We start from the raw sequence: 21,109 nt of genomic DNA, 5'->3' as shown, positions 1-21,109 counted from the left end.
GTTTTCAGCTCCGACTTTACGTACCAGCAGGCTGAAGGAGTCATCTAGTGGTCACAGATAATTCCTGCAGCCTCACCAGCTTCTGCAGTCTGGCTGTCAGGGCAAGAGACGAGTCTTTTGAACCCTTAAACCACTTGCAGCACTGACAACAGTCTGCTGGCAGAAGCTCCAGCTGAAGGTCCAGTATCTGAACCCTGATACGGTCCTAGCAACCATGTTAATGGTGTTCCATGTTCATATTCCCTACCACACCGTAAGCGTTAGTTTCCCATTTCTGGCCCCCGTCAAGGGCAAATTCAAGTTCTGTCCTCCTTAAACGTGTTTCGGAGTAGACACAGATGTGTAGGTTCTAACCCATATGTAGCTCACTGTTCCTCTTCAGGGGTGGGCAAAGAGATATAACGTCATTACACATGCAAAGCACCAGTTCAAGTCTTGCCCACCGCTTAAAGAGCAAAGCGGCGGCACAGCAAGCTAACTGATCTTACTCCCTTCCCAACCCTCCTCCTCCACAAACTGGCTGTGTAGGTTTGGACAAAGCACCTAAGTATTTAGGCACGGTATCTCAGTCATGGGAGAACCATCACGCAAAACTCAGTAAGAACTGTGATATCTTAAACAGGTATTCAAAGTATGATTTAAAATAGCACTTTGAAAAACAGTATTAACACCTACAAAAATCTTACTAGTCTTCATAAAAATCTGTAATGCTTTATCAGTTCTCTGTTCAACACCTCCAGTCAGGTAAGCTCCAGAAATTTAAGGCAGTATAATTATTTGAAAACCTCAAATATTCACCCAGATGAATGGTTATTTGAGCTGTATTAGAAATAAAAAGTTGAAAAATCAGTACTGATTTTTTACATAAACACCTTAGTTTGAAACAAACTTGGATTCTGATCCATTTTTGTTACTCTGTTAATTTGTGCCACCTGTTGAGAACTGAACTGCAGGCACCCCACCAAAGAGCAATATTGTCTTAAGTTTCTTTTTGTTTCTGGAAATCACTTTGCTGCAACACTAATGCCAGGCTCTGGAAGAAAGTGTTGCTACTCTGCCTTCACTGAGCAGAGCCTGCTATTTACATCTTTTCTTTTTAAATGCTTGTACTGTTGCTCAGAGGTGAGCTAACGCTGTGAGCACCAGGATGTTAAATATCCCTCACACACGCAATTTCCTCACACACACACACGCTCTACCTATGCAGTTTAACATCTTATAACTTAGTCTTGGCAGCAGTAGCCTCCCCGCCCCCAAAATCAGGAACCATGGGTTCTTCAGACCTCTCACGGATGAGCCAAAAGACTTCCTTAAATTCATACTCAACTTCCCTGTGACTCAGAGCCTCTATCTGCCTCAGTCACCCCAGTCAGAAAGGTGTCACTTGGTTTTCTTCATCAATCCTATAAATCACTTGGGTAATTCAAGTGAAAAGTGCTAGAAAAGTGCAAATCATTATGGTATTGTTAAGGAGCTCTGACCTACTTCAAGCTGCAGTCGGTGGTGGAAAACAGTGGTACCACAACTACACCAACAAGTGAAAGAATGAAAAATGGGCCTTGCAAGCCTTAGTGCCAGAGTTAAATAGAGAAGGTTCCTTCAAAATGGCATGGCACGAGCAGCAGCTAAGCGATGTTTAAAGCTATCACTTAGCTCAGCCACCCTCTGATCGCAGCAGGCAACACCTCCACCTTGCTTGTTCACAGGTCTAGCAAATTAAGTCTTGGTCAGACCTGCCCTACGTGGAGGACCTGGAGAAAGACTGGCTCAGAAGCACATTTATTTCTGTAAGGTGGGGGACGCCTTATCCTTTTGGGTCAGTACGTCACCAAGAATTGTTTCTTGCCACTCACTGCTCAGGGGCCCAGTCACGGAGGTGCCTGGAAGTTAGAAAACAGCTCTGCTGCACTCCGAGGTTTGCACAAGCACAGCCTAGATCTATTTTTCTAGATTTTAAACAGGCCTAACTTGTACTGTCAATAAAAATAATATTGATATTCTGCAGTCTTAACTGGCCAACATCATATGAAGGGTAAGGCCACTCTTTTCTTAAGACTTTCACACAAATTTAATCCCTTCTAATTTTACTTCTTTATTTTATTTATGTATTTTACATGTAAGATCCTCTTTGGAAAGAGCGAGTTCACTGCTGGTCTAAAATACCATGCCAAAAAGTTTCACTGATGAAATGAGTAGTAGACAGTGGTAGAGACCTACCGATTTATACTGTGCTAGGCCAAGTCACATTGCCCTAGCTCACACCGTGCTTTCAGTGAACTGCAAAGCGTGAATGAGAAGCAGTAACAGTCACTCAAGCCCACTTATCCCACTGTTACAAGGAAGATGCACATACTTTTTTATCACAGACATATGTGTTTACATATATATCTACACATACATTTTTGCAGGTATGTGCAAGATACAAACAAACACCACACAACAGGCTGGTTTGCAAAGTAGCCATGCAGAAGATGAATACTGTCAGACTGGAATTAAAAACCCAAGAAATTGCAAAATATCACAGCCACTCTTAAAATATCTACCTACCTTTGTGCATCGAAATTAATACGTGAAGTTCCTTCTGGAGCTTCTATTACTTCTTAATACGCAGATCAGCCAAAGCATGGCTGTACTTTGGTAATGCTGCAAATACCTGAGTTGACAGACTTCCTTTTGATAAAAGGTTTATTATATTGATCAGGCTTTTATGATCCCAGAAGACAGTCATAATTTGTCTTTCCTAAAGGTCTTACCACAGACTACCTGAGAACTTTGGTTAGCTGGGTAGCAGCGCACCCCCCTGCAATGTTTCAAAAAGGGAGCATATTATACTCATTTTCCAGAGATGGCACAATTTTGCAGAATTATTTCCAGGTATAATTCAAGGAGGCTGACTACCCTGAAACCAACACGTTACTGACTGAAGCCTAACCATCTCAAGACAGCCTCTTTGCACCTTAATTACTCAGCAAAAAATCAGCTAAACAGTATCAGTCAACTGAAGATGCTTTTCTCTAAGGGTCCTGCCCTCCTATCATTCCTCAGCTTGCTGACCTGCAGGATAAGCTGAAATACCTCTCTCAGAACTGCCAGGAGCAAAGGATTTATTTGTTTTATGTACATTTGTGAACCCATACTGCAGGAAATTTAATCAGAAGCAACAGTATAAATTGCTGATAACATTTAAAATATATTCATTTATTCTGAAAGCTCAGTCAGAAAGCACCTCTTTTTCCTCTGCCTAACCACCACTTCAGCAACACAGCAATTTGGATCCCTTGTCTCACTGCAGGTCCACCAGAAGCAGCGAACACTTCCATGTGCAGATTCAGAATTCACAAAGCTTAACGGAACCTGCCAGAGACTCGGAGTCAGACATTCAGTGAAAGCCCAGCATCTAATTCAGAAAGCCTGTACCACAGTCTTAGTCCTGTGACCATTCTGAATGGGCCATAAACAACCACACAGATGGGAAGGCCTCAGTTGTGTTGTTAGAATATGTCACAGTCTTTTCCAAATGGGGCCTGGCTAGTTGGCTGCCTTCTTGCAGCCTCAAAGAGGGAGGAAATAGCTTAAATCTAGTAACTCTTTACTGGCCCTGACCAACAAGAACATAATTCTTGAGTGAGTGCCACCAACACAGGAGGTATTACTGCTGACTGAGATTTTGTCAATGCACATAGGCCTTCATGTAATCTGCTTGCAGTTTTACCCAAGAAACTTCCAGGTGTTTACACACCCAATTGCTATTTCTGAGTTACTCTGTACACTAACAAGCTTCAAGGGGCACCATCAATCGCAAAAAGAAAGTAATTTAGTCACATATGGTGCACTTATAACTACATTACTATCATTTTAAACTTAAGAAAACGTACATTCTTGTAGCCAGCTGAGAACAGGACAATTCAATTGTTTTCACTTCTGTTACAGACAGTTTCACTTTTGAATTAGTTTGGGAAACAATAATTTTGCTCGAACATCTGCATAAAGATATCCCTTCAATTCGAAAATATTTTAACCTCCCGATATCATAAAAAAAATGCTTTACCTTACAGTAGTGATCTAACAGATGAAAGGGGAGGGATCCATTTTGAGTAGCTTTACTCTGCAGTGGATCCTGCTCATCCTTAGTTGAAATGCACAAGTTTTTCTGGTAGCATCTTTTTGGGCTGCTTTTGGGGAAAAAAAAAAAAGTGGCCCTGTGAAGCATTAGCCCTCATTACAAAAAAAAAAAACCAAAAACCCAACATACCCTGTCATACTCAAGTTTCACATCTGAAAAATCTCAGATGCTGCCAGGGTTTCAACTCAGGTTACCTAGCCATCAGGGAAGACTATGTCCAGAGGCAGCACACCACACCAGCTCCCTGCACCATCCCTCCACAGCTGTAACAGCGCTTCCCAGTGAGGCTCTCCCAGTCTCATCCCAGACAGAAGTCCCCAGAGAATGCTGCTGCCATTACGCCATGTCCATCAACACTGTCAGCCAGCGCTGCAATAGGGGCAGTAACTCCTTGTCCTCACCAGCAGAAGCTGTGTGCTTACAGAACCACGGTCATGGCCCAGCTGCATCAACTCTAGAGGTGTTAGGTCCCTTGTATTTTGCTGTAATTTGCCTAACAAAGAAAGCATTATTCTTGTGATTTACTCTCATTAACTAGCTTCTCCACTTACAGGAAGAGGAGAGAAACTTATTTTTCCCTCCAAAAGGAAGACAATCAAACCAAACTGCCAATTTATTTTATTTTATTTTTTTTTATGCTTGGGATTGTAGGTAGTTTCAATCCTTCCAGCTTTATAAAAGCCAACTGAATTTCATGCTGTGCAAGCTTGATAGGAACATTTAAATACGTTTTCTTTCTTATCCTGAAACTATTATTCCTTTTGTTCCTCTCCTGCAAATACATTTTTTGTTTTGTATAAAGTTTTCATTGGACAGCATCTTTTTGCAGCTTAAGGTACTCTAAAGTATTACTCAAAAAATCTGAAGAGTCAATGTGCCACATTTTGCTATGGGCTTTCAGTTTACTTTAGTAGGGCAAGGAAAGAAGCAGATGATGTTTTCAACTCTTAACTCTTACTATCTGAACAACTTCCAAGCAAAGCAAACATCGATCCTTTAATCCCTTGTCAAAATCCACTAGCACAGATTTCCGTACTTGCACGGGTTCTCACAGAGGATAACAAGGCCCTGAACAAATGCATGGGTCTACACTAGCAAATCTCAAAACTGGATCTTTATCTTGAGATGTAACATTTGACTACCCTAGCCAAAACACAGCCCCAGGGAATGCATGTAGAAATATTAATTGCTGCTTTTTGCCAGCACCTAACACACAGAACAAAAGCTTGAAAAACACTAACAAAAACTTCCTGAACTCCATAAATCACACATAAACAACAACAATCACCCTGCTATTTAAAAACAAACAAAAATATTACAGTACTGGCCACAGATACATACTCTTCTTACCGACCACCAGAGAAGCTACTTTCTCTTTTAAAGATGCTCTGCCACTAGTCAAAATCTCAGAGTAACTGATCATATGAACAGTTTACAGCACCAACACCAGACTTAAATTTAACCAGCACCTTGAATCTGTAGTAAACTGGTATTCTGCATCCAGAATTAAATACATTCACTGAAAGTCCTATGCAAGTTTTAAGACAGCCCGACACGTAGCATGCTATGCCGGGTCACACGAAGGAAAGCTACGCAAGGCAGCACCTACTTCAGAAAGGATCACAGAAGAAAGATAAAAGCAACATCACAATTAAAACATTTTATCTTCAGCATCAGTAACTAACTGATGCTATCTGGACTGGAAACTATCCAGACTGCAAAATCACATTTAAAAGATGCATACATGTCCCCAGTAGAAGATATATCGACAATAGTGGTCTATTTCTGGAGATACATCCTCCTTCTCTTGCATTTTACTTAGCCTGCCCTTAAGGCTCTACTTTGACAAGCAGTAAGACAGCATAAGCCAGCTCTGAAGACAAAAGCAGTCCTGTCCCCTTGTCCTGCTTCTGTTCCCCACAGTCCTGGACAACCCTTTTTTGGGGCAACACAGGTGTTCAGTTCTCTATTCTGATACATGACACAATATGTGATCCACCCAGTATAGTGGTCAGTTCTATCTTTAGTAGACAGAAAAAGTTAAGCTATTAAAAAAACCACATTAATTTTAGCTATGATCAGTCCTCCAGTCCAGTTCACTACACAACTGCAAAAACACTAGCATGGTCCCATGTGGTAGGACGCAAGTGTCTGACGCTGGGACTGTTTCTTTCAGTGACAGTGCTGCCATTTAAACATGATGCTTCACTATTACCTCTGTCAAATAAGTCCTATTCACTTCTTTGTCAGGAAGCTGTAGTTCAAATAATGTATTGTATCTTCTACCTATTTTGAAGATGGGGTCAGCATTACACATGTAGTGAAGTGAAGGTGAAAACAGACTGTGGGAGCCATACCCTTCACTCTTCTCTTCATGCCTACAAATAGAGAGCACTTATTAATACCCTTGTGATCTCTCTAACAAAGGATCCAACCTGCAGACAGAACTTCCTATCCCCCTTCAGTGCACTTCAAAATAAATTAGCAAATTTCTACAAGTTAACAGAAGACCAGGTTGCCAAAATGTTACTGAAGCAGCAAATTCTTTGACCCTGTCTGTCAGCGAGGCTGGCAAATCAGTTATAAGCACAAAATTTGGAGTCACTGGTAGGAACCCTTGACTCTACTGATACTGGTAAGATTTTTTTTTTTTTTTTTTTTTTTTTTTTTTTTTTACAGCAGCCTCCTATCAATCAGGATGAAAATTTTGAAAATACATACAAGAGGACTAAAACAGCAAAGTAGTCCAGCAGCTGTTGGGCTTGATACTTAATATCATGCCTGTGTTCTCAGTGCTTCTTCAGAGTTTCTCTATGGACAGAATGTGAGTAAAGAGGTAGTAACTTTGGCAAGTAAGAGTTGAGTACTTGGGCCCACCTGGGAAATATATTTGCATCTATAGGACAAGCACATTTTTCACATATTTCTTGTGGAAACATTAGTATTTAAAATTATCTTTAGAATCAACACACTAAGGCAAATGGGCATGCATCATCTTTCTAACATACCGATACAAACAGTACATAAAATGTCTTTAACCACAGTTTTATCCCTCAGAGTAATGACATAACACAGGATTAGCTTCTTCAGCAGAAGACTACAGCAAGAAGCAGATTTAGCTGCAATGAATTTACAGACTGTATGAAGGCAAAACCACGCAGTGTAGTAGACCCGGCACCTGAAACCAAATACAAAAGATGCAGGGCCATACATGACTGGAAGTTTTATTATTACTTCCTATACAGTGCTCTTCCACCACTACCACAGACGGGCCACAGACTGGGCAATAAAGTGGTCTGTTGTTTTTCGTTTGACCTTACACATTTATCTACAAAGCTGTTCAATTACAAGTGGTAAGTGTGGCCCAGTAACACAACACACTCTTAAGAAAATATGCTCCTACTTGCCTTGCAACTGATAGAAGCGGTGCTAATTTCCACCAGGGAAGAAAAGGATAGTCAGTCACACCCAAAAATGTTACCACAAATCAAACCCTAGTTTCTAATTTACCATACCCCTCTCATGTTCCATCAAAATGCATCAAACTTTGAAATCGAAGTTTCCCCAGAACTGCTTTCAGCACAGCTACTGAGGAACTTCACTGTAAAAGAGGTATCCCCCGCTCCCATGACTAACCAAAGACTAAATTTGTTTCATTTTATAGCAGAACCAATAAATTCAACCAGCATCACAGAAAACAGCTACTCAAAGTGCACTCTGGTCTGGATCGAGAGCACAAACAGTTCTGGTCACGACTCAGAGCTTGGGACACATCATATCTCCCATGATCCTGAACAAGATCCCTGACTTCTACCTACTGTACCTTGTCATCCAAGGAGCAGCTCAGACCTGCAGCAGTGCCCTGTAGCTGCAACAGCAGCATCTAACGCCTGGCTGGCCCATCACTGCTACACTTTGAGTTGCTTCTTATGAAGAATCCTCTGCAAAAAATCACTCAGGGCACCACAGTCAAAATGAACAAACTTGTCCCATTAATCTGACTGTTAATGGGCAGTAATGAGAAGGCAGCAGCAGAAGGATACTACAGCACAAAGTAAGTATCAACTTGCCAGCAGTTACAGATTAATAATTTTAGAGCTCCATTAGAAGGTATACAGAAAACGATGCTCGCCTGTTTAAAAAGCTGAAAGATGGTTAATGAACCTGTACTATTTACATTCTTCACTCCATAAAGAAAAATAACCTTCAAAAAATTTAAATTTAAAAAAATTGCAACAATGTAAGAAGACATGTTTCTATACAAGTTGCCTGTTTGTTGCAACTGAGATATTCTTCCAAATAATCTGCTTTCTCTCAAACAACCTGGGTTCCATCCTGAAGGATACTCAGCAACTGTAAGAAAAATTTTGTTTTTTCCTTTTTGTTTTTGCTGTATAGGATTTTATTTCCGCACATTATAAAATCATGTCATTTCACGTTATTCTAGATCCATAGCTATTACTAAATCACACATTACTAAAGTCTCTTTCTGGCACTATTCAATCCATCTAGAAGTTCTGAAGCTACCTATTGAGTGATTTTTCTATCGGAAGTTGGCTGGAGTGAATCTTACCTTTATTGTCTGTCCTTTACAGCTATATTTGTGCCGTGTATATATACGGCACAATGTCTTTCTTTTCAGTGAAAGAAAGACATATTTACACGCTATAAACTTCCATTGACTACAGTTCTTTTGCTACAGCGAAATCCATCATTTCCTGAGTGTACTCCATTACAGTATTAGTAGGAGCAAAAGCATCTAATCAGAGAGCATAACAACATAATTGCTCGTTTCTTGTTATTGAGCTGGGGCAGGTTGAGATTCTTGGTTTCCGCCTCTAACAACTCGCTGGACCTACGCGACGTAAAACCGGCACTCACCTCCTTCGCCTTCCACGGTCACAGAGCTGGCACAGAAATGTTTTCGGCGCAGCAGCCTACCATTCTGCCCACAGCTCCGCCTCGCCGCAACAGAACAAAAATCACCATGATACCGCTTCTCCAGCTCGGCGTGCTGGCCCGTCAAGTCGCAGAGCCTGCAGCCACCCGTAAAAATTAACTCCAGAGCGATGAAAATAACTCTTTCCAGGGGAGGAGCGGCGGGGCCGGGAGGAAGGCTGGAAGCAGGAAGCTGATCTCAGCAGCGCGGGGCGCACGGACGGGGCGGAGCGGAGCGGGGCGAGCGAAAGCCGAGCGGCCACTCGCCACTCACGGCTGGGCTTTGGCCCCGTGGACGCACACCGCCGCCTTACCCACAGGTCGGTCCCACGGCTAACACGGACGCCAACAACACCCCCTTCCCCACGCACACACATGGCCGCCCCCCCCCCCCCCCGCTTTTTCCCTCCCCCCACCAGGTAGCCAGCTCTGCGCAGCCGGTCGCCCGCCCGCGCGCCCTCCCCCGAGTGGCCTCGGATGCTTTCCCGCTGGCCCCAGCCCGGGCGCGGGCTGCCCCCGGCGGGGGCTTTCACGCGTGAGCCGGTGCGAAAGGACACGTCCCGCGGGACCGAGGCGACCCTCCCGCTCCTGCAGCTGGAGGCAACGCCTGCTGCGCGTTGAAAACGAGAGGTGGTGGGCTCTTCTGAAAGATGGATCTGACATATTTTGCACCTAACTAACTACTTTTGATGAAGCCATATAAAAACGGGGCGGCGGGGGGGGAGGAGGGATTCTTCAGGAAAACACCTTCAAGAACCGCAAGGCTTTTCAGGCTAAAATTCAAAGCGACACCAAGCTGGGGTTACCTCTTAAGAGCATCTCCTGCCCTGCATCAACCTTCTCTCCCTAAAGCATACGCTCACCCCACCAAGGCCCCCCTTCCCAGGGGATGGCACCTTAGGAGTGAGGTTTGTTCATATCTTCAGGATGGCATTTACAAAACCCCACGTAAAAAACAGAGCGATACATAACATTCCAAGTAAATGTAAGCTTGGAAAACAAAGCGTCAAGTTAAAGCCAAAAAGATACCAGGCAAGGTGGACCAACTACCAACAGGAGCCATCAGCTGTTGTTTCAAAAGAAGAATTAAAACCCATAATGGAAGGCAGCACAACAGTGGATCTTCCTAACGCTCACACAGCCAGGATCTGACCTATTCCTCTCAGCTAAAAGCAGACAATCCCTCTGCATTTATGATCTTTCCAAATAAGACCAGCAAGATAACCACAGAGAGTATTCCTATTTAGACACCTGTCTGTCTCTCTCTTTCAGGTCTGAATGTTTTGCCTCATCAGCTTTGCATGGCAAGATTTGCAGGAATTCTGCACTGGGGGGTGCAGAGGGGACACCAGACCAAAACAAAACAAGACAGTACATTGGTTTAAGTCAAGTTCTTACATTTTTTTTTTTTTTAAATCCTGTCTGGTGCCCTCTACACTGGTACTGACAGGAGAAGGGAAAACAGAAGCAAGGTGGCCAACCAATTTGATCTTCACACTTCTTTCATAAATCTTCTCTTCTCTGCTCAATAGGGGAACCTGTTAGTATGTTTTTAACTCGCATTTGGAAGATTCTGTCCAGAGGCTTATGAAACCCAGCAACTTTTAACAAAGGATGTAATGACTCCTTTGAAATTCACTGTGCCTTGTTTACTTTTTGACACTGTTTCAAAGTATGTCCTATACTCAGTCTGCAGTTGAATCCAGACTGAGCCAGAGACACAACCACACCTCTCTCCCTACCTCTCTGCAAAGCCCGATGGCCTTCACTTCCAAGAATGGACAGACAGGACCCGTGCCTTGGTCCTCAGCCCTCCCAGTTCACAGCCTACCTCCGGTGACTGCAGTTACATTAACCCCTCGGGCTGTAAGATGAAGGTCGCTGATGCAGACATACACCCCCACCTACAGCTACTGATGAGAGTTCTCAGCTCTGACAGAATGGATGCAAAGCCTTACTGCAGCAGTATCTTCAGGTGCTGTAGCAACATCAGCAGAGCCACAAGGAGACTAAAGGCAGCCTAAGTCTCAGCACACAGGCTAGGCCAGCCAGCATACCACAAAAACATGCCAGACCCTATCCATCCTAATCTCAATGTCAATTCTGCACCAGTGTCCATGTAGTTTGGCAGCTTTACCCCATTTCATTCACACACTAGGACACTCTAGTTTCACTCTCAGAAGAGCCTTCTTTTCAGGGAAACTATTAGCACTGAAGTGACACACAGCTGCTTCCTTACTAAGAAAACACATAGTTTAAAGCCTGAACTATACTAGAAGTGGGAATGTAATTTATACACTCAGATGAACAGATTTAGTGAATGTTAAAACCAAGAATTCACAAAAACTGCATAGGATATTGTGATGGCAGTGGTGTGCGGACCAACAGCAGGCAAGGTTAAAATACAGGTAAGAGCTCAATTTAGGAGAAAGGGTAAAGATATTCCCAGTCCTTTTCTGGTACAATTACTGTCACATCAATGCCTGGGCTCCTCTTCAAATCAAAACAAACACCTGTACAGCATCACTCACAGCTCTGGGAGTCCACCACACCAGAGACAAATGAGCCCATAAACCCACCTCCTATCCCAGGGATTATTCTGCGTATTTCAGAGCCTACCTGCTTTACAGAAGAGAGATCCTACAGACTTGAGTACTGTTTTTTTCCCTGCTATTCAAATTGATATTCTGTTTTGAAAGGGCACTTCTCAGTTTCACAAACACTGGCCAGGTATGCTGTTGCTACAGTGTACCAGCCTCCTTCCTCCTCTCTACTTCTTCAGTTCAAGTACTTATGTACACCTGTGAGAGTATTTCATTAAACACAGAAGAGCAATTTCTGGCACTCTTGACATGACAGTCAAAGACAATTTATTCCAGCAACCTAGAAGACACCAAAAGCACTTTTTTAAAAAAAAAAAGTAGTATTCTTAGGTAGTAAATAAAAATCATTAACCAATTTACAAAGTTGACTAACAAATCACTTAAAGCACATCTTTAGCAATGCGCATCTTTAACTTCAGTCTATCTTGACTTAGTAACAAACTAAAACACTCTCATACATCTTTTTAAGTAACTTGCTATTATTAATTTTGCAAACTTTTTTTTTATTCTGAAAAGGTTCTGAAAGACCTTCCTCTGTTGACCCACTTCAGTCCTTTACTGTTGAAAGCACTTCATCCTTAAGATGTTGGAGAGACACTGGCTAAAGTATTGCATTGTTTTCAGTACAAAAAGCTCCATTTCTTTAACTCTGCCTTTCTATGCAAGAAACTTCCTAGAAAAATTAAAAGTAGCATCTGCTTGTACTTCAAATAATTATTCTCTGCTTCTTTGCCCCTCCCAAGTTTCCTTGACTGAGGTCAAACTAACAAGTACATTTTAAAAATCAAAGTTTACCATTTGTAGGATTTCAGTGGCAGGACTGTGAAAGTCATTATTAGGCAGCCGTTCTTCTCAAAGTGAAACAGTTTGTGCTAAACACTACCAAGCAGCTAGACTTCTGTCATTATCTTTGCTGGCTAGTGTTATTATCCTGTCCAGAGGTCTCTGACTTCAGTATAGATACAGCATTAGATCAGCAGTTTTTACACTGCAGCCGTTATTTCCTACGGGTCTGCAAAAGTAACTAAGAAGATTAGTCCATTGTTGGTAGGCTTACATTCATTTTTCAGGCATCCGTATCATCTACAGGACACTTTTTTAGTGGTTTTAAAGTAATAATAATAAAAAAAGGTTGAAAACCCACTACTTTAAATTGCGTCAGCTTTTTTCTCACAGGGAGGATACAAGTTTTTTGAAAGCCTGAAAATGGTCATGAAAAGGGATCATCTACCGTATAATCGTCCTTTAGCTACTAAACAACATAAAAACCTACCTCAGAAAGAAGGCATGAAGTTGGAAGTAGCAAGCGTACGCACTCCTGTGCTTTAAACTCATTCACATAGACTTAGCAGTCCAGGCACTTCCAATCAAATAGTTATTCTGTACATTTTTAACATTAACTTGAAATTTTTGTATTGCTTAAACTACAGTTGTCAAAATTCATTTGTGTGTGACAATTTCTGACCTCTCATTCCCTACATTAAAGGCAGGTGGAAATTAGGCACCAAATTATCTTTGTATTTATTTAAAACAAGCCAACCCAGAGACAGTTTGATCACAAATTTACTCACTGCATCAGTACATCTATCTTCTCCTGAACTGACGTGACAGGATGACTTCTCCTGGCTTGTTACTCTGGTACTTTACAAACATTAAAATTACTTAGAAAGTGACCAAGATGGGGAAGACCTGGTGAAAGAAGATACAAACGGAAAAAGTAATACTGATGAATCTTGCACAGCTGAAAGCTTTCTCCTGCTAACCAGCAAGGAAATATAACACCAAACAATCACGGAAACAAACATTTTCAGAGTATATTTAAAATAGTCCACTGATGGTCACTTCCAGATTAAGTTTTGAAGACATCCAAACAATTCTCCAATCAACCACATTTGCAGTATCAGTCTATTATTGTAATCTAGCATCCTGTAAAATTCACAAGAGAATTGTGCTCACATATACATACAGAGTTTGCAGCAGTATCAATAAATTACCGTCTCCACTGAAGCTCCATGTTTTATTCCAACCCCATGAAGAAATACAATATTAATCACTAAATCTAAACAGTCACTACTCAGCTCAAAATGGATACAATCTCCCAATCTAATGCTTATATAACTCTGCAATACAACACAGTTAATTTAACACTAAACAGATAAATTAATTCATCAAACATTCCAGAAAACACCATCAACAAGCAGTGTATTCAGAAATAGCAGAATCACCATTTTAACGATTCCTACATCTCAGCACTTCCTAGACGTTGTATCAAATATTTTCATATATGCACATGTACACAGAAGATCTCCCTGAGCTCTGTAGTACATTAACAGCATACAGCTATGTAGCACATTAACAGCATACAGCAGATTTCCATCCCCAAAATGCCACTGCCCCATTACCTACTACATACCCCCACACATCACAAGCGTCAGAACAACTTCAGGTACAAATGTCATACCTAAATAACGCGTAAAATACCCAAGCCAAAAATCCTATCACAAGTAGCATGCTGTGCCTTCTCATCCCTTCCCCACTGACAGCCTGAGAAGTTAAATCCCAGCCCTTCTCTGCTATAGGTGGAAGGCACTCAGATACTACATACAATGCGGCAGAATAAAATCCTAACACTGTTGCCTCCTTTTTAGCTTTATTACCAGAACAAGACACTGGCAAGTTTAGAGATGCAGAAGTTTACTTCTCACAATGTAAGGTCTCACACTATCTGTAGCACAAAAACCCTACCACATTTCCAATATCAAAATCTTTTAAAATTAGGAAGGTTTTGTCTAGTTTTTGCTTTAAGAATAATGAGAGCTGTTCTCCATGAGACTAAAATGCAAAACAGACTTTTAAAAAGAAAACTACATTGATATAATCTTCTCTATTTTCTAGTTCTATCAGAAACAATTTATTAGAAAGACATATACTTCTGGGTTGTTTTTTTTTAAAAAAAACAAACAAAAACAGTTTTCTTCCTAACTGTACTACACAATATTCTGTAAGCATATTCTTAAAAAAGATGCAAAGGTTCAAAGAGCAGTTGCAAAGAAAGCTACTTCACTCCACTAATTTGTGTCAAGTTTTATGGTTCCTATCCTCCCTCCTAAATGGGAAACTAACTGTGATAAAACACCAAGCCCAATTAGAAACAGCCACTACACACAACTATTTATTTGAATGATTTCCTTTAGAGTATGTGTAATTGTTTTTACAGAATCCTTTAGTGTTTGGGCCAAATATTATCATCTTTTCTCAAAAAAAAAATTCCTCCAGCTTCAAATCTTATTCAGCAAGTACTTAATTGAATTCAAATCTTGATACATATAAAAACAAGTCTTTCAAATTTATTTTATTTTAATGAAATGCTAGAAAACCACTATGGCAGACTGAGGTCTGCATTCAGGATACACTTGTGATTTTCTTCAGGTTACAGTATTAACTTGCACATTAGAAAGCCCAAGTTTAGCACTTATTTGAATATTAATTATTAAGATAGTGATCAAGTGCAATATAAGACTTTAGTACCAGAACTAGAAATCAGATTTTTGGATCTTGGTCCCACTGGTATCACATTTGCCAAAATCCTGAAGTTTAGCTTTGTTTTGGGTTGTAATCTACAATCCATTCCTTTTAGATTTAATGGCCAAAACCATGACAAACTTCTGTAGGCACTGGAAGAAGTTGGGCGACAAAGTGGGCAAGATTTAGAAAACACACAAGTGACTTAAAGAAATGTGTTTTGTTCACTTCTGTAGACAGCTGGCGGCTGTGCCAGCCACGGCAGGAGATGAGATCAGTCTCTGTGGCAGCATCAAGAGAGAGAGGGAGCAAGCACAGAGGAGAGAGGTCGGGTCCCTGCAGGTGGGCTGCCATCCCATTCTTGGCATATCCAGGTTATATTTTCCTCCACAAACACGCTTTCTGGAAAAGCGAGCAAGGCAGCAAAAGCAGCAGGGAAATAATTTTTTTGTTCAGTTTTACTTGAGAGCAAACCCACCCTGACCTTTAACTGTTCTTATGCTGTTTTGACCTACAGCTGCTCTCCCACCTCTGCAGCCTCCCCCTTCCACCCTCACCCTCTGGCAGAGGTGGCCCAGGCACCCCACCCTGTCCTGGGGTGCCCACCCTGCTGCAGGGGTACACCATCACACACCACGGCAAGGGTACACAGCACGCACCACGGCTTTGGCAACAGCCACCCCTGGGAAGCAGAGCTGCTAGGGGGACAGCTGGCCCCAGCCAAGGCCATCGCAGCTGTGAGCAAGGACAGAGGACTCCTCCCTGGAACACGGTGGGGGGGCAGGTTACGCCTGCAAGAAAGTGCCGTGTAAATACGCTACCCAGCATGCAAATCCAGCAAATAAAGTAAAATTTTCATCGCCTCTGTGGATTTATGAGATGTCATAATCTTTACCTGTTCCTTTGTTTTACCAACAACTCATTCCTCTGAATGATTGTGAACAAATTGAAATCGAGGTGCTTCTGCAAAACAATTAATTAGCCTTGGCTAATTGCAAACTCACTTTAAAAAAACACCCATAAATGTGAAACCATAAATGTGAAACCCTAAGCAACACTTATTACTGGGTTTCACACACCAGAGCAAAATATTTGCTGTAACATCTCTCATGATGATGTCCACTCTTATCCAAAGACCTGACACCAAAGCCGGACGTGTGAATCGGTAGCTGTCACATGGTCTTCTCTAACTAAGAGTTTCTCTACATTTTGTCAGCATACTATCTAAAACTAAATGAGTCATTTTTCTCATTCAATAAAAAAAAAAAAAAGAAGCTTTTTCTTCTCTGGTCTGTGGTTTTCTCCCCAGTGTTTGTGTGGGACTCTAAAGCTAAAAAAAGTTCCTATTATGCAACACTTCACTTTACTATAAAATAACACAAAACAGATTACCAACTTTAAAAATTCACATTTTACTTCAAACATGCAACACACCCCCAAAAGAAAAACCCCAAACCCAAACTTTTTTGTTTGCTTGTTTTTGTTTGGTTGGTTGGGTTGTTTTTTTTTTGTGTTTTTTGTTTGTTTGTTTTTTGGGTTTTTTTACATTTTAGGTTCAGCCACCAAAAGTCAAAGCACTATGTAAAATACTGATTGATGCACATATAAATACAACAAACCTCTTCATCACGGAATATCATACAGGTTTCTTGCATTCAAGACTAACACACATCTGTGGGACACCATAGAAGAGGGTGGGTCTCTTCCTTCTACTCCAGCATGAATGCAAGGAACACAGATGCCAATCTACATGTTAGCTACCTGCTTGTATGAAAATAAACACAGTTAAGAGCATTAATATATTGGCCTTTCTGTAATATATAAGCTGCCTCTTTTGTTTTTAATTGACAGGAAGAAAAGGTTTAAGATAGGCCACTTGTTACCAAAGGATGCAATGCTTTATAGATCCAAGTTACGTCCTTGGTCTATGCAGAAGAACAACAAACACTCTAGTTAGGGTATGACACTGGCTTGCCAGTATCACAAATTCTCCTATTCCTGCATCTGTCCTGCACTCCTTAAGTTAAACACAGGTTAACAATAACAGCTATTTACATTAAAACCTCACACAGCAAAATGCTGTGGCTGCAGAGCTGACACACTGCTACTTTTGCTACCGATGCATTTTGAACTGCCACAGAAAGGTGCAATGGCCCATAGGAGACAATAAAACTTCCAGATGCTGCTGTTAAACTTTAGAGAAGTCATCCGTTGTGTACCTGCGTCTCTCACCTAGCTGATCACCACTGCTGCTCTTTGGGACCCTGTGCGGTACAGCCCAGGAGAAGGAAGGAGAGCAAAAGCTAGCTTTGATGATGAGGAGACCTGAGAAAGGGCAAGTGCATTCCTCTAGGAGCAAGAGGCTGCTGTAATAAGCAACCTGGAGAAGTTCAGCATCTTCTCCAATATTCACATTTTTGTCAAAGCGATTTCACTATTATAATTTGATCTTCTGACTTGGGAGTAGGTTGTGAACTTAACTGCATCACTTGTGGACCAATGCGGTGTACGAACCACACAGACATAATAATTCCCTGACAACGGACACTCAATTAAATCTTCAGCACACTAAATACTGTATTGATTATTATTCCTTTTTTTTTTTAATTTTACTTTCTCTATAGGAGAGTGGAGGGAGGACAGCGGAGAATGCTAAACGCAGCCTTGAAGAATTATGCTGGTGTAAGAGCACAAAGCTCAGCCCAATAATTGCAGCACTCAGCCATCACATTTACAGTTTCTTTTAATTTTCATTTAATTTTAGTACCTGACTTCATTTAAGTCACTAAAAGACCAGTTTAATCTATTTAAGCAATGGGTACTAAATAGATACTAAATCAAATAGCACACACTAGATACTTTAGATAAACACAGGTAACTTGATGTTGACAGTTAACAGACAGTTGACTGACAGTCAGTGTTGACTGACTTCTGTATTTCACATACAATCCCAAGAACTTTAGTTTTCAATTACAGCTTATTTAAGGAAAGGCAGAAGAGCAGGGCAAAAATTCTACCCTGAGCACCAAAGGCAATATGCTCATCCTCCTCTGTTTGCCCCTATAAAACCCAAGAACAAGCCCTCTAATAAGCAGATCTTATCCCCAACTAGTTTTCACTTTCAGCAACAACAAAACTTAATATCAAAATAAATACCAAGCTAATTGAATAATAATTTCCCAAGAGAAACTACTGCTTTCAACATCCAGTGCTATAAAAGAAATCCATAAACAGGATTTGCAACTTGCTAGTGTAGGAAGAGCTGCTGCTGCAGCCTAACCAGACTTTGCACCTTGAAGGAATTTCCAAGATGTGCCCTCGTTGCATATGGCACCAGCTATCAGTGACTGTCCCCAAAGACTCCAGATGGCTTCAGCAGCCCTATGCTCCTAGACACAGAAACCTTACTCAAACCAACTAATAGAGTACAAGGAACTCTAACCACAGCAGCCCAGCCCAGCTCTGCATGAGCTAATTTACCCTAACACGATGCAAGTTAAATTAGCATGCACAAAGCACCATGCTACCACTGCCAAACCACTTCTGATACTTGTTCTACCTTATTGAAAGCACACTTAGGTTAACTACAAAACACAGTGGTCTACAATGTAGACATACCCTTAATGTTTGAGATTATGCCAGGTTTTATCCATAGGTTAGGCTTAAAAATGCTACATTTTAACAAGGTGCTTCTAGAAGTTGGTAGTAAAGAATCTTCTGAATTTTTCTTTAAAAGACCCTGCATACTGCACAGCCAAATTACTAGAACTCAAAAATCCCTCAAATCCAATTGCAAATCAGACTTGGGAGGGATGCAGAAAACTCTTAGCTTTGTTAGTAAACAGGCAGTATATATTTGCCTGTTTGTTTGGCTGGACTCTTTAGCTGAGCTGGGCATTTACCAGAGACCAGCGATGCCCTGCATTCCCAAGGAGGTCATGGAGAAGAGAAAGCACTCAGCACCTCGGCAGGGGATCTGGTTGATGGGACAACTGCAATTGTCCCTGAATTAACTAAAATCAACAGAATAGTTGAGACATTTAAGACAGGGTTTGGCAGATAGGGAGGGAAGACCCTGGGTTTACAGTGGAGAGGCACATGTCCTGCGTTGTCCTCTTCACCTCCCACCTCCACTTCCTCTAGTAATACTGTGATTAATTTGGAGTTATACAGCAATTGTCATCAATTGCCAAATTATTCAGTAATATTTACTAGACATCCCAGTTCACTGTAATAATTTTAAGTACATCACAAAGCAGAAACCTCTCACGATCATTTATTCATCACTGCTCAGAACGACCACCCAGCGACCAACCACTGTTTTCTGGAACATTACCACTCTGCCCAGTAAGACATATGTCACTATACACCCTGGAGCCTTTTTCTGAATTGCCTCTGGGATTGAATTAAACCAAGTTGCTTGCACTACTCTTTCTACCCCTGGTATTATCATGATCACTGAATTTTTGTGCATAAAGAAACTTAAGAATGAAACTTTACCTTGCTATAATATGCTGGATGTGCAGCAGTAGCAAACTCTCTGCAAGCCACATTAAGGTCTACACATTTGTAGCATACAGGACTACACTTGAAGAACGCTGTTGAACACAGACACCTGGGTAATACATGATTTCCCATCTTAAAGTTTAAAACCGATTTCTTTCATCATATCTACATACAGGTACGTGGGGTTTTTTTTTTTGAGTATTTCAAGTCACCATAAGTGACCCATTGCTTACGAGTTGCAATGGGAACGAGGCATTTCTCTCACTTGCGTGACGGAAAGCTTCAAACAGAAGTAATGGCAGATATAGCTAAGTTTGTTTCAATAAGCACCGACTGCTTAATAAAGCACAGTTGATAGTCACAACTGATAGTCAGTCCGATCCTACTGGTACATAACTGTGTAAATCATGTGTCTGTTCAACTGTATAGAACAGATTTCAGTAGTCTGCTTATCAAATGCTGAATCCTTGCTTAATTATTTACTTTTCTAATCATTAGTTTAGGATGTTTATGTAAGAACTAACATTCTTTTCAAATGAGAGGCAAGTGAAAGGTGTAACCATTAGAAATCACAAAATTTTCACTTTGAAATTACAAGTATCATCTGACTGCATCCACTGAAATTATTCAGGTCAGCCCTAACAACAAAGATCTTTCCTAAGTTTCATGCATTCCTACAATAGGGGTATAAAAAGAAATGCTTCTGCAGCTTCCATATTTTGGCAAGACAATGGTATATGCTACTCCTTTATGGCAGCTGCTGAAAACATTCATCTCTACATCTTGTTTTACTGACAGAGATGATAGGACAAGATGTAGGTATTTTACTGGACAATGCACGTTAGTACAACAGGTCTGTAAGCCACTACAGAATTGATTCTAAATGTTCTTAACTTCAGTTGCTTCCATCATTGCTAGAAAAGGAAATGACACTATTTCATATACAGGCATTCATATACATTCCAGATATCTCTATCACGAATGCTTAGAACCTTTTTCTACACCATAATGGCAAGCAATTGACACGAAGTGGGATGGGAGAAACTGAAATTTCATAGAGAAGTTGAATTAGTTTTACTCCTAATACCTGTCTACTGGTTAAGAAAGCTCCCTATTCTCAGTTTCACCTTAGTCCTACTGAGTTGCATTGTCTGTTCACATAAACAGGGCTGTCCAAATTCCCAAAGATGCCTGGCTACTATACAGATCTGTCTTCTCATTCAAGAAATAAAAATGGACATTTACCGATTTAAAATAAAATCTCTTAACACAAATCAAGAAATTCACAGTCTCAAAACCAACACTCTGTGGTCCACTGAATCAGGGCAAATCACTTCATCTTACTACTCTTCGGTTCAGTGTTACTTCCACCAACTAAAACCCTGAAGTCCACAGAGTTCTTCTAAGACAGGCCAGA

General features: G+C 41.1%; 1 protein-coding gene across 50 annotated transcripts in view; it reads right to left on the bottom strand.

Moving 5' to 3' along the window:
• The window catches only part of BBX (BBX high mobility group box domain containing), a 148,912-nt gene that overhangs the window by 104,600 nt on the left and 23,203 nt on the right, over positions 1 to 21,109 (bottom strand). Inside the window, exon 3 of one of the 50 annotated variants that reach the window (XM_074596731.1) lies at positions 4,049 to 4,172. The exons of 45 other annotated variants lie outside the window; for them this stretch is intronic. The gene's annotated coding sequence lies outside the window, so the exon portion shown is untranslated. Of the gene's footprint in view, positions 1 to 4,048; positions 4,173 to 9,004; positions 9,471 to 21,109 lie in introns of those variants that run through there. 4 more of the 50 variants (XM_074596724.1, XM_074596959.1, XM_074597035.1 and 1 more) reach the window with 4 other exon arrangements.

The sequence above is a fragment of the Larus michahellis genome, chromosome 1 (assembly GCF_964199755.1).
Source record: "Larus michahellis chromosome 1, bLarMic1.1, whole genome shotgun sequence".
In the NCBI taxonomy this organism is placed as follows: Eukaryota; Metazoa; Chordata; class Aves; order Charadriiformes; family Laridae; genus Larus; species Larus michahellis.
Note: the sequence above shows the minus strand (reverse complement) of the source record. Positions and strands in the feature narration are given on the sequence as shown.